Source organism: Macaca nemestrina, chromosome 3 (genome assembly GCF_043159975.1).
Source record: "Macaca nemestrina isolate mMacNem1 chromosome 3, mMacNem.hap1, whole genome shotgun sequence".
NCBI lineage: Eukaryota > Metazoa > Chordata > Mammalia > Primates > Cercopithecidae > Macaca > Macaca nemestrina.
In genome coordinates this window covers 118456862-118470840 of record NC_092127.1, presented here as the reverse complement: position 1 = coordinate 118470840, position 13979 = coordinate 118456862, and the positions used below count along the sequence as shown (strand labels likewise).

Below are 13979 nucleotides of genomic sequence, written 5' to 3'. Positions count from 1 at the left end.
CAATTGTATGATCATATCAATAGATGTTTAAAAAACATTTGACAGAACCCAGCACCCATTCTTGATTTAAAAAAAAAAACAAAACTCTCCGTAACTGTATAACTTGGAATAGAGAGGAACTTCTTCGACTTGAGAAAGAACATCTTCGAAAAAATCTACAGCTCAGCAAAGTGGGGGAGGGATAAAAATGTTCTAAAATTAGATTGTAGTGATAGTTGCACAACTCTGTAAATATAAAATTTACATTATATATATAAATGTAAATATAAATTTACATTTATATTTACTCTGTAAATATAAAAAACACTGAATCGTAGGTTTTAAATGGCTGAGTTATATAGTGTGTGAATTGTGCCTCAGAATGGTAAATAATAATTTTTTAAAAAGAGATAAGGGGACATAATAGCCTAAATGCAGTAAAGAGCATCACTGAATTAGGTATTGGGATATGAATGGAAGATTAAAAGTATTTTATGAATGTGAGAATAAAACTATAGCTAATGTTTTATATAATGGTGAGAATCTAGAACGTAAGATTCCCAGTAAGATCAGGAACAGGATAAGGATGTCCCGTTTTACCACTCCTTTTTGGCATCATACTGGAAGTTCTAACTAATGCAATAAGATAAGAAAATGAAATGAAATGTATAGTGATTGGGAAAGAAGAAATAAAACTCATTTTGTTTGCAAGATGATATGATTGTTTATTTAGAAGCTCCAAAAGAATTGACAAACTGGAACCAAAAGCACAAGGTAGCAGGATACAAGGTTAATATGCAAAAGTAGATTATGTTCCTATATACCAGCAGTGAACAAGTGGAATTCTGAAATTAAAAGCACAATACCATTAATCTCCTGAAATAAATTCTTAGGTATAAATTTAATAAAATATATATAAAATATGTGCAAAGAAAACTTCAAAACTCTGATGAAAGAAATCAAACAAGAACTAAGTAACATGTTCATGGATAGGAAGACTGTATTGACAAGATGTCAGTTCTTCGCAATTTTATTTGTAGACTGAATATAATCCTAGTCAAAATCGCAATTTGTTGTAGATATCAACAAACTGGTTCCAATAAGTTTATATGGAGAGGCAAAAGACCCAGAATAGAAAACTTAAAATTGAAAGAAAAGAACAAATTTGGAGATCCAACATTGCCTGACTTCAAGACTTACTTTACAACTACAGTCATCAAGCAGTGTGGTATTGGTGAAAGCATAGACAAATAATTTAATAGATCAGCATAGACAAATATTTTAATAGATCAGCATAGACAAATATTTTAATAGATCAGTGGAACAGAATAGAGAGCCCGGGAATAGATCCACATCAGTACAGTCATGTGTCACTTAATGAAAGAGATACATTCTGAGATGAGAAATGCATCGTTGGATGATTTTGTTGTTGTTCAAATAACGTGGAGTATATTTACACAAACTTAGGTGTATAGCCTGCCCTGCACCTAGGCTGTATGGTGCAGCCTATTGTTCCTAAACTGTACAGCATGTTACTGTAGTGAATACTATACGTAATTTTAATGTAACAGTAAGAGTTTGTGTATCTGAATGTAGAAAAGGAACATAAACATACAGTATAAAAGATGACCGTATACTTTACATAGAATACTTACCATGGAGATTTTTGGGCTGGAAGTTGCGTAGGGTGAGTCAGTGAGTGAGCGTAGATTGAATGTGAAGGCCTAGGACATTAGTGTACACTGCTATAGACTTCATATACACTGTACACTTAGACTACACTAAATGTATTTAAAAAGTAATTTGCACTACAATGTTATGATGGCTACAACAGCTGTAAAGGCACTAGACAATAGGAATTTTTCAGCTGTCTTATAATCTTACAGGACCACTGTCATCTATACGGTCTGTCCTGAAATATTGTTATGCAATTTATTATTGCATAGTCAACGAATGGTTCACAGAGGAACGAAGACAATACAATGGAGAAAATATAGTCTTCAACAAATGGTACTGGAACAACTGTCCACGTGCAAAAAAGTGAATCTTGACAGACCTTATACCCTTCATAAAAATTAACTCAAAATGGATCATAGACCTAAATGTAAGTTGTAAAAGTATAAAACTCCTAGAAGATAACATAGGAGAAAATCTAGATGACTTTGGGTTTGGCAGCGAGTTTTTATCCTCCACATCAAAGATGTATTCCATGTTAGAAAAAAATTAAATTTAATTAAAATTAAAAATTTCTGCTCTGTGAAAGGTACTTATCAAAAGAATAAAAAGACAAACCACAGACTTGAAGGTATTTGCAAAAGACATATTTGATAAAGGACTTTTATCCAAAGTACACAACGAACTCTTAAAACTTAACAGCTTTAACCAACAAACCAGTTAAAAAATGGGCCAGGTATGCTGACAGATACCTTACCAAAGAAGATGTACAAACAGCAAGAAGCATATGAAAAGATGTACCATATCATCTGTTATCATGGAAATGCAAATTAAAATGAGATACATACGTATTTGAATGGTGAAAATCCAAAATACTGACTACACCCAGTGCTGGTGAGGATGTGGAGCAATAGGAACTCTCATTCATTGCTGGTTAGAATGCAAAATGGTACAGCCTCATTGAAAGGCAGTTTGGCAGGTTCTTACAAAACTAAACATAGTCTTACCATATGATCTAGCAACCAAAGAATTGAAAATTTATGTCCATACAAAAATCTTTATGTGAAAGTTTATAGCATCCTTTTAAATAATTGCCAAAACTTGGAAGCAACCAAAGTGTCTTTCATTATGTGAGCGGATAAACTGTGGTGTATTCAGACAATGAAATACGTCATTCAGTGCCAAAAAGAAATTATCAAGCCATGAAAAGACATGGAGGAATCTTAAATGTCTGAAATGGCTACATACTGTGTGATTCCAACTTTATGACATTCTGGAATAGGCAAAATTATGGAGGTAATAAAAAGATGAGTGTGGTGTAGGGGTTAGTGAGGGGAGGGATGCATATGCGGAGCACAGAGAGTTTTTAGGCCAGTGAAACTGTTCTGTATGATATGATAGTGGATGCATGCCATTATGTTTGTCTAAATTCATAAAATGTACAGCACTACAAGTGAACCCTAAAGTTAACTATAAATTTTGGGTGATAAGGATGTGTCATTGTAGGTTTGTCAGTTGTAGTAAATGTGCCACTCTGGTGGGGAATGTTGAATATGGGGAAGGCTGTGCATTAATGGAGTCGGGGGTATATGGGAAATCTCTGTACTTTACCCTCAGTTTTTAATGTGAACCTAAAACAGTGGTATTAAATTAGAAAAGCTAAAGGAACCAAATTAATATTCTAAAGTCTTTTTTTGTTGATATTTAAACAGTACTTTTCTGATGGAGGAGTAACTAAAGTGCTTTCAATATTGTGTCAAGAAGTATTGTTGACATTTCTGTGAATTTTGTCAGTACCAGAAAATTAATAGTTGTAATTAGACTGTGTCATTAAAATCATACTAGATAAATAGGATAATGAGAGCACTTGCTTGATAGTGATGTTGTGAGGATTGAATTAATACATGTCAAGTGCTTAAAACAGGGCTTTACACATAGTAAAGTGCTTAGTAATTGTTAATTATTAGTTGACAATTGTGATGAGACTTTTTTCTCATTCTGCACATTGGACCCTTGATGGTCAGTTGATTCTTTTATCCATCCATGGCAAGGTCAGCTATCGGACCAGGGCTGTTTTTCCTTGGGCTTTTCCAAAAGTCCCCTGAAATCCTCTCTAGGAACTTTTAGCTTCCTGCTCAGAATGTCAGAATGGCTAGTATATTGCAGACAAGTGGTAAGGGTTTAAAATGGGCTCTGCCTTTAGCCCTGTGTGATTCAGGGCAAATTGCTTCACTTTTTACTTTCTTTCTTTGCCCATCTTGTCTCAGGAAATGTCTTTTCTCATTTCCTGTTTTATTCTGAGCATCCACATTGGACTTATATTACTTCCACACAAATGTCATATTTTCACCTATGCCTGGCCATTTGAACACACTGTTCCCTTTGGACAAAAAATTTTCTTTCTCACCTCTCCCCTCTTGCTTTATTTGGCTAGATCATACACATTCTTGCATTAAATTCTCCTCCTTTAGGAGAAATTTTTTTTTTTTTGAGACAGAGTCTTGCTCTTTCGCCCAGACTGGAGTGCAGTGGAGCAATCTCGGCTCACTGGAACCTCCGTCTCCCGGGTTAAAGCTATTCTCCTGCCTCAGCCTCACCAGTAGCTGGGATTATAGATGTGTGCCACCATGCCTGGCTAATTTTTGTATTTTTAGTAGAGATGAGGTTTGACCATATTGGCCAGGCTGATCTTGAACTCCTGACCTCAAGTGATCCGCCTGCCTCGGCCTCCCAAAGTGCTGGGGTTACAGGTGTGAGCCACCACACCCATCCCAGGAGAACTTTTCTAACCAATTCCCAGCAAAATGGTTTGTATCTCTATTATGCTTTCCCTTCACACCATCGTGATTTTTCAAACTTTTTGTTCCATTTACAGTTGCCCTACAGGCTGAGTTCCCAGAGGGGTTGATGAGATCTGATCTGTTTATTGACACATTCCCAATTCTTGGCACGTAGAGGAGGCTCGCAATAAGTGTTCTATACATCGATGAAACAAAAATACTAGAGATAATAATGTTACTTAAAATTTGGGTAGCATTATTTCAGCAACTGCTGTTTTTTTACAGAATTTTTATTTGTTCCCGCAAAGCTGCTGAAGCTCAGAAGCTGATTCTGTCACATTGTAAGATGCCTTTGGATAATTCTACAGTCCTCTTAAATGAGTCTTTAGAACTTGGCGAGTTTCACTAGATATTTCAATCATCATTTTGAGCTCAAAGGTATGCTATCTTTGCTTTTTTCCCTTAATCATGGTGGGTTGGGATTTGCAGTGTCCTGGTAGATGCATAGGACAAGGAATTATAAAAATAATTGGGGAATGATCTGCTACGTGGCGCTTTTATTTATCTTTAGAATTTTCATTCTTATGAGGAGGAAGAAAGTTATTCATTGGGAAAAATAATTGAAATCCAGATGTAAAGTATTTTAGCAATTCCTGAAATTTCTCAAAACTAGTGCTCTAAAGTAAGAATCATAACTTATCTTTTCCTGAGTTTAAGGAAGATGATTTGCAAATGACTGAAAGTCAAATAAGAATTATTTCCTGCCAGGCCTTAGGTATAAAGTATCAGTTGACTGAGGTAAAAGAAGAGCCAGACTGCAGCTCCTATTTACAAGCAGGCCTTCATTGGGGTCTGCACACCACCAGATTTATTCAGCCTGGTGCCTGCTTTGGTATGACTCATGAGCTAAGAGTAGTGTTTGCATTTGTAAATGGTTGAAAAAAAATCTCAAGAAGACTAACTTGTGACATGTGAAAGTTATATGAAATTTATTTTTTAGTGTTTATGAGTAAAGCTTTATTAGAACATTAGCCACTCTTATTTTTTAGGTCTTGTGTATGACTGCTTTTAGGCTATAGCAGCAGTTAAGTACAGTCATGCATTACGTGGTCAGTGATGGACCAAATATACAACAGTGGTCCCATGAGATTATAATGGAGCTGAAAAATTCCTATTGCCTGGTGACATCATGGCCATCAGGTCATCATGGCACAACCTGTTACTTTTCTATGTTAAGATATGTTTAGATACTCAAATACTTAACATTGTGTTACAGTTGCTTTGAGTATCCAGTACCATTACATGCTGTGCAGGTTTGTAGCCTAGGAGCAATAGGCTATTCCATGTAGCGTAAGTGTGTAGTGGGCTATACCGTCTAGGTCTGTAAAATACAGTCTGTGATGTTGGCACAATGACAGATTGCCTGAGGATGCATTTCTCAGAATGTATCCCCATGACACATGTCTGTAGTTAAAGCAGAGACCCCAGCACTTTGGGAGGCTGAGGCGGGTGGATTACGAGGTCAGGAGATCGAGACTATCCTGGCTAACATGGTGAAAGCCCGTCTCTACTAAAAATACAAAAAATTAGCCAGGTGTGGTGGCGGGCACCTGTAGTCCCAGCTACTCCGAAGGCTGAGGCAGAAGAATGGCGTGAACCTAGGAGTTGGAGCTTGCAGTGAGCCGACATCACGCCACTGCACTCCAGCCTGGGCAACAGAGCGAGACTCCATCTCAAAAAAAAAAAAAAAAGTTTACCTGTATGTGCCTTTACAGAATAAGTTTAGCTGATCCTTTCTCTACATGGTTGGAGAAGTATTTATAGATTTGAGTGCTATGGTTTAAGAGATGAATTGGGGGGGAAATTAGAGATAGGAGTCTGTGCCAATTCTCAGTGACTTATATGTACTTTTTTCTTTTGTGGAAAGTATAACCCATATTCTAATTATATTGACCTGTGTTGTTTTAAAATAGCAAATCAGGGGAAATGGATTCTTTTATTATTTTTATTCTAAAATGAGTATGTGGGAATATGTAAAAAGAAAATTAGTATGCTACTCTGTTTTTAACCAAGTTTTAATGTTACTGTAATACCTTACATACCCAATATCTTAAGTACTTAAAAGATTAGTTGATGACTGACTCAGTGTAACAAAAGTAGTTCATTGGAGATGAAAGTACACTGTCGCTTTGGAGTCAGTGGATAGGCCTAAAAGATATGGTTAAGGAACTCTTTTGTAATCAGACACAGGCAGGTTAAGTACTGTATTAGGAGATAGAAGACCATAATTTTAGTGTTTACCTTCTTTGTCCCTTGAGAATACTTAGTTGTGTGACTCGGGGCACATTTACCACTCTGAATCTAATTGCTTCATTTCCAAATTAGGGAAAACTAATACCTTTCCTGTCTGAAAACAGGAGTCTTTGGTGGTTTGCTAAATTACAAGTTTCCTAAGAGTAGATACTGTGCCTTTTTAGCTCACCACTGGATTCCCCAACTCTACAGTTAGCATAGGCCGGGCACATAGTTGGCACACAGTAAGTGTCCAGTGAAAGAACAAGGTATGTGCCAGTTCCAATAACTATTATATCTGTGCATGATCAAAGTAATTCCCCTTTCTTTAAAGGTTTGCTTATTGAGACTGGATGTTTTTGTTAACTGGAGGAGAGGATTTTGATGAAAATAGTAATTTTCTGTAGATCCTTTTTTAAAAAGTTATTTTATTTATTTTAATTTTTGAGACAGAGTCTTGCTCTGTCACCCAGGCTGGAGCGCAGTGGTGCTATCTTGGCTTACTACAACCTCCACCTCCTGGGTTCAAGTGATTCTTGTGCCTCAAACTCCTGAGTGGCTGGGACTACAAGTGTGCACCACCATGCCTGGCTAATTTTTGTATTTTTAGTAGAGATGGGGTTTTGCCATGTTGGGCAGGCTGGTCTCAAACTCCTGATCTCAGATGTTCCCCCCACCTCAGCCTTCCAAAGTGTTGGAATTACAGATGTGAGCCGTCACACCTGGCTCCCCCCCCAGTCCCCCCCCCTTTTTTTTTGAGACACGATCTTGCTCTGTCACCCACACCGGAGTGCAGTGGCATGATCTCAGTTCACTGCACCTCCCAGGCTCAAGCTATCCTCCCACCTTAGCCTCCTGAGTAGCTGAGACTATAGGTGTATACCACCATGCCCAGCTAATTTTGTTTATTTTTTGTAGAGATGACGTCTTACTATGTTGCTTAGGCTGGTCTAGAACTCCCAGACTTAAGTGGTCCTTCTGCCTCAGTCTCCCAAAGTGCTGGGATTACAAGTGTGAGCCACCATGCCCGATCCAGATCCATTTTCTACAGATACCAATCAAATCATTGGCCAGATTTATTTGTATAAATTGATTATATATTGCTATTTAATAGAATATAAACCTCTAATCTGAGAATTGCTGATCTCAAAGAAACCTAGAAACCTCCTCATTATAAAGCTATATACTATAGGCCGGGTGTGGTGGCTCTCACGCCTGTGATCCCAGCACTTTGTGAGGCTGAGGTGGGTGGATCACCTGTGGTCAGGAGTTTGAGACCAGCCTGGCCAGCATGGTGAAACCCCATCTCTACTAAAAATACAAAAATTTAGGCAGGTGTGATGGCGGGAGCCTGTAATCCTAGCTACTTGGGAGGCTGAGGCAGAGAATTGCTTGAACCTGGAAGGCAGAGTTTACAGTGAGCCAAGATTGATCGCACCAGCCTGAACAGAGCGAGACTCCATCTCAAAAAAACAAAAAATAAATAAAATATAAAATAAAGACTATATGCTAAAAAGTCACTCTTGAGTAGGAAGATTTATGTATTTTTTATCTAAGTCTTATGAACTTTACGCAGCTCTTCCACTGAACCTCTTTTTTAAATGGAACTTCCCTATATAGTTTTTTGTAAGAATTCAACTTTCATAATCTTATCTTGCAGGAAACCATGTAAAGAAAAAATTGTTTAAAAGGTATTTAGCAGAAGCCGGGTATGTTGGTATGCACCTGTAGTCCCAGCTACCCAGGAGGCTGAGGCAGGAAGATCATTTGAACCTAGGAGTTCAAGAGCAGCCTGGGCAACATAGTGAGGCCCTGTCTCAAAAAAACAAAACAAAAAATATTTATTGAAAGAAAAATGTTTCAGCTTGAAGTCTGGGTAGACATGACAGCTAAATACAGTACATGACCCTGGATTGGATTCTGTACTAGAAGAGGGAAAAAGTCTTGGAGGGCAGTTTTTGCTCAACTAAAATAAAGAGAGAAAATAGGCATTACATTAAGATATTGTATTACTGTTAAGTTTCCTGAAGTTGGTAATTATACTGTAGATATTTAAGAGAATATCCTTGTTCTTGGGAGGTATAGTTGAAGTATTTAGAGGTAAAAAGGTATGAGATGTGTGTTTTACTTTCAAATGATTCAGAAAATATGTTTATGTATGATATGGAAAATAATGCAAAATGTTGACAAATTGGTCAACAGGATTGTTGTTGATAGTTGGTCAAATCAGGATAAAGGATATGTAGAAGCTCTTTGAGCTATTCTTACAACTTTTCTGCATGTTTGAATGATTTCCAAGTATAAAGTTTAAGAAACATGTTTAGCAGCTGTGTATAAAACTGGAAATTGCATCCAGTTACTTTAAAAAAATTTTTTTTATTTATTATTTTGAGATAAGGTCTTGTTCTGTCACCCAGGCTGGAGTGCAGTGGTGCAGTCACTGCTCGTTGCAGCCTGGACTTCCAGGGCTCGGTTGATCCTCCTGCCTCAGCTTCCCAAGTAGCTGAGACCTTAGGCACTTGCCACAACACCCAGCTAATTTTTGTATTTTTAGTAGATACGGGTTTCGCCGTGTTGCCCAGGCTGGTCTCGAATTCATGAGCTCTAATGATCTGCCTGCCTCCGCCTCCCAAAGTGCAGGGATTACAGGTGTGAGCCACCTTGCCTAGCTACTGTTACTTTTAAATTAACATTTATTTCCGTTAAAAATATACTTACAGTATTGTAATAGGTTTAAAAAATATAGCCCCCCCCCTTTTTTTTCCAAACTGCTTTTACATATACTTTGTTTACAAGATGATATTGTTATTGAAAAGAATTTTTTTTGTTGGGTGGCATATCATTATGTGATCACAAGTATAAATATTCTTTGTTCCGTGATTTTTTTTTTTGGGCCGAGGGAGGATGGGGACAGAGTCTTGCTCTGTCACCCAGGCTGGATTGCATTGGTGGTGTCTCGGCTCACTGCAACCTCTGCCTCCCGGGTTCAAGCAATTCTCCCACCTCCACCTTCCAGGTAGCTGGGACTACAGGTGTGTGCCATCATACCCAGCTAATTTTTGTATTTTTAGTAAAGACAGGGATTTACTATGTTGACCAGGCTGGTCTCGAACTCCTGACTTCATGATCCGCCTGCCTTGGCTTCCCAAAGTGCTGGGATTACAGGCATGAGCCATTGCACCCAGCCTGTTCTGCAATTCTTTGCTAGATTTAATTGTTTTATAAAATAGGTTTAATTATTTTATAGTAATATGGTGATGAAATGAAATACAACTTTGCAAATGTAAAAAATGCAATGCAAAGATGAATTCTTTCTGTTAGCAGTATTTTTCCTGATTATCTCAGTTATTTTAATTGTAGGGTCATAGTTAAATACCAATAAGTATAATTTAGAATTTAAAAAATTCTTGAGTAACATTTACTAAGTTTTTATTGATCCTGTACTTTAATATATTCAGTTCAGATTCATTAAAAATTGATTTTGTTCTCAACTCCATAAAAATGCTTTGTTTAAAAGTAGATCTGGTTTTGCTACCATATATTTATTATATTTTGAAGGAAATTCAAGAATAAGGGTCTGTTACATGTGTTTCTTAGAATGGTATTAATAATTACAGACATTTTTGAGTGTTTGAGGCATTATATTCCAAACCCTTTACATTTAATATTTATTTAATTCTTATAACACCCTTATTCTGATACATTGCCTTGATTTGCTGAATGTTTTCAATTCAATTAAAACTAAACTTAGGTGTGAAGCCTCAAGTTGTGTGTTTTTTTTTGTTGATGTTATTTTTTAACCTCTTTTTGCCAAATAGAAGCTGTGGAAACTAGTGATCTGGAATGTAATAAAGAAAAATCGATCATTTATAATCACACTAAGAAGTACCTGTAGTGTTAGAATTTTCTAGTTTGTGAATATTGGATAACTGTAGCTTCAAGCTAGACTTTCTGTTGACCTCTGTTATGGGAAGGATCCACATACCAAGACAATTCCTCAGTAAACTGTGTTAAGAAAGAACGTGAACATGACTTTTAGTACCCACAAAGAGGCAGGCAGATGTAGAACTTACTAGACTTTTTAATTTCATAGACAAATAAAATAACAAAATTAAATTTAAAAAATCAAGGGACTGACATGGTATCACTAACTTGTTTTTACTCTTTCATCAAATTATAACACACATATTATAAAGTGCATAAATCCTGAGTGTCATTTTGATGAATTTTTATGAAGTCAACACCCGTTTAACCAATATCAAGAATAAGATATAGGACATTTTCATCAACCAAGGAGCCTCCTTCATGCCCCTTAACAGTTATTACACACTCCCGAAGGTAACTATTACGTGACTCATTCAGTATTCATTAGTATTGTCTATTTTTGAATTCTGTGCCTAGCCTTTTAAAATCTTTGTTTATGACTCATCCATGTTGATGCATGTATCAGTGGTTCATCTTTTCTTTTGTTGCTGTGAAGTACTTCATTGTATGGATATGTCAGTATTTATTCTACTGTGATGAACATTTGGGGTGTTTCTAGGATTGGCTGTTATGAAGAATACTTCTGTGAACATTCTTGAGCATGTCTTTTGGTCCACATGTGTACACGTTTCTGTTGAGTAAACACCTAAGAGTGAAATTGCTGAGTCTTAAGGTATCTGGATATTTAGCTTTAGGAGATTATCCTAGTTTTCCAAAAGTAGTTAAATTAATTTATATTCCTATCAGCAGTGTACAAAGAGTTCTCATTGTTCCACATCCTCACCAACACTTGAAATTATTAGTGTTTTTAATTTTAGCTCTTACGGAGCATGTGTAGTAAAGGTCTATTGTAGTTTTAATTCATAATTCCCTGATCATTTAAAAGGCTTAGAATATTTTCAGATGCCTGTGGACCATTTGAATATCCTCTTTTGGGATATGACTGTTTATGTGTTTTGCTGATTTTTCTGTTGAGTTGGTTGTCTTGATTACCCCAGAAACAGATAATTTCAGTTGTTCAGTTGTATTGAAGATATCTTTCCTAGTCTTTGACTTGCTTCTTCACTCTTAATAGTTTATCTTGATTAAGATAATTTCTTAATTTTAATGAAGTCCATTTTATCAAATTTTTTTATGGTTAGTGCTTCTTACGTTTCATTTAAGAAATCTTTGTGGCCAGGCTTAGTGGCTCATGCCTGTAATCCCAGCACTTTGGGAGGCCAAGGCAGGCAGCTCACGAGGTCAGGAGATCGTGACAATCCTGGCTAACATGGTGAAACCCTGTCTCTACTAAAAATACAAATAATTAGCCAGGTGTGGTGGTGGGGGCCTGTAGTCCCAGCTACTCGGGAGGCTGAGGCAGGAGAATGGCATGAACCCGGGAGGCGGAGCTGGCAGTGAGCTGAGACCGTGCCACTGCACTCTAGCCTGGGTGACAGAGTGAGACTCTGTCTCAAAAAAAAAAAAAAAGGAAATTTTTGCCTACCCTAAAGCCAAGAAGATGTTATCTGTGTTTTCTTCTATAAACTTGACTGTTAAAACTATTGCATTTAGGTTTATGTATGATATATGTAAGCCTCATATTATTTTCCGTGTGAAAGTCCAGTTGTTCCAGTAGTATTTATTGAAAAGACCATCCTTTCTCTATTGTAATGCAGTAATACTTTTGTTGTAATTCAAGGGACTGTTTATTCATGGATTTATTTTTGGACTCTGTTCTGTTGGTCTGTCTGTTGTGCCACTGCCATACTCTTTTAATTACTGTAGCTTTATAATAAGTCATGATATCTGATAGTTTAAATCCTCTAATTTGTTCTTCAGAATTACTTTGGCTTTCGTGGTCCTTTGAATTTCAATAAAAATTCTACACTCAGCTTATAAGCAGTCTTCCTCACCACCCACCACAAACTGATTGGATTTTGTCTAGCTTAGTGTAGAATTTATAAATCAATTTGGAGATATTGGATGTTTTTCAATGTTGAGACTTCCAGTCAATTGAGAGGTTGTATGCCTTCTTATATTTAGACTTTTATAGTTTCTCTTAGGGTGTTTTGTTATTTTGCATGTAAAGAAAGGTCTTATCTGTCTTTTGTTGACTTCTTAAGGTATGATAATGATATTGTAGTTATGTTTTATAAAGCTCTTGTAATTTATACAAATATACTGGACTATTTACAGATGGAATGATACAGTACTTGGGATTTGCTTCAAATAATCCAAAAGAATGGAGAGGAAGGGAAGGAGCAAAATAGGTGAAACAAGATTGATTAGCCATGAGTTGATAATTGTGGAAACTGGGTGATGGGTATATAGGATTAATTATATTATTCTTCTTACTTTGTGTATATTTGTAATTTCCTATAAAAATAGGTTTTAAAAAGTGTAATGTGACTAGTCTAAAGGTAATGGGTTATTTCATTTGATTGTTCACAGTCAGTTACAGATTGAACTCCTTGTTCTACTCTTCCCCCCTCATCTCACTACTGCGTTTGACTAATTAAAAAAAAAAAAAAAAAAAAAAAAAAAAATATATATATATATATATATATGCCAGGCATGGTGGCTCATGCATGTAGTCCTGGCTCCTTGGAAGGCTGAGGCAGGAGGGTCACTTGAGCCTAGGAGTTTGAGGTTGCAGTGAGCTGTGATTATGCCACTACACTCCAACCTGGGTGACAGAATGAGATCCTGTCTCTTAAAAAAAAAAAGAAATTTTAATATAAATGAATACTAAAAAGTGTAATGATTATAGTAGATTGAGATATACAAATATATAAGAATTCAAGAATTCATAATTCTTTAAAAATCCCTCATAGACACCAATTTATTATTCTGAAAATAATTGGTAAGTGAAAGGAAAAAGTCAACCATTTATTAATCTCTTTCTGTACAGATTATATTCCAGGACTGCCAAATAGTCAAGAGGGAAAGCATATCTTCAGAAGAATTGTAGCTATTAAGAAACGTTGGAGTTCAGGTGTGGTGGTCCATGCCTATAATCTCAACACTTTGGGAGGCTGAGGCGGGAGGATTGCTTGAGCTTGGTAGTTTGAGATCAGCCTGGGCAACATAGCAAGACCTCGTCTCTTCTAAAAACACAAAAATTAGCCCTACGCATGGTGGTACGTGCCTGTAGTCTCAGCTGCTGAGGAGGCTGAGGCAGGAGGATCACTTGAACCCAGGAGATCGAGGCTGCAGTGAGCTGAGGTTGTGCCACTGCACTCCAGCCTGGGTGACAGAAGAAGACTCTGTCTCAAAAACAAGCACAAA

The 13979-nt window shown here is 36.7% G+C and overlaps 1 protein-coding gene across 15 annotated transcripts in view; it reads left to right on the top strand.

Moving 5' to 3' along the window:
• The window catches only part of LOC105463534 (clock circadian regulator), a 120534-nt gene that overhangs the window by 31146 nt on the left and 75409 nt on the right, over positions 1-13979 (top strand). For 10 of the 15 annotated variants that reach the window (XM_011710685.3, XM_071093368.1, XM_011710687.3 and 7 more), the window contains one exon: positions 4719-4871. The exons of 4 other annotated variants lie outside the window; for them this stretch is intronic. The gene's annotated coding sequence lies outside the window, so the exon portion shown is untranslated. Of the gene's footprint in view, positions 1-1865; positions 2084-4718; positions 4872-13979 lie in introns of those variants that run through there. One more of the 15 variants, XM_011710686.3, reaches the window with a different exon arrangement.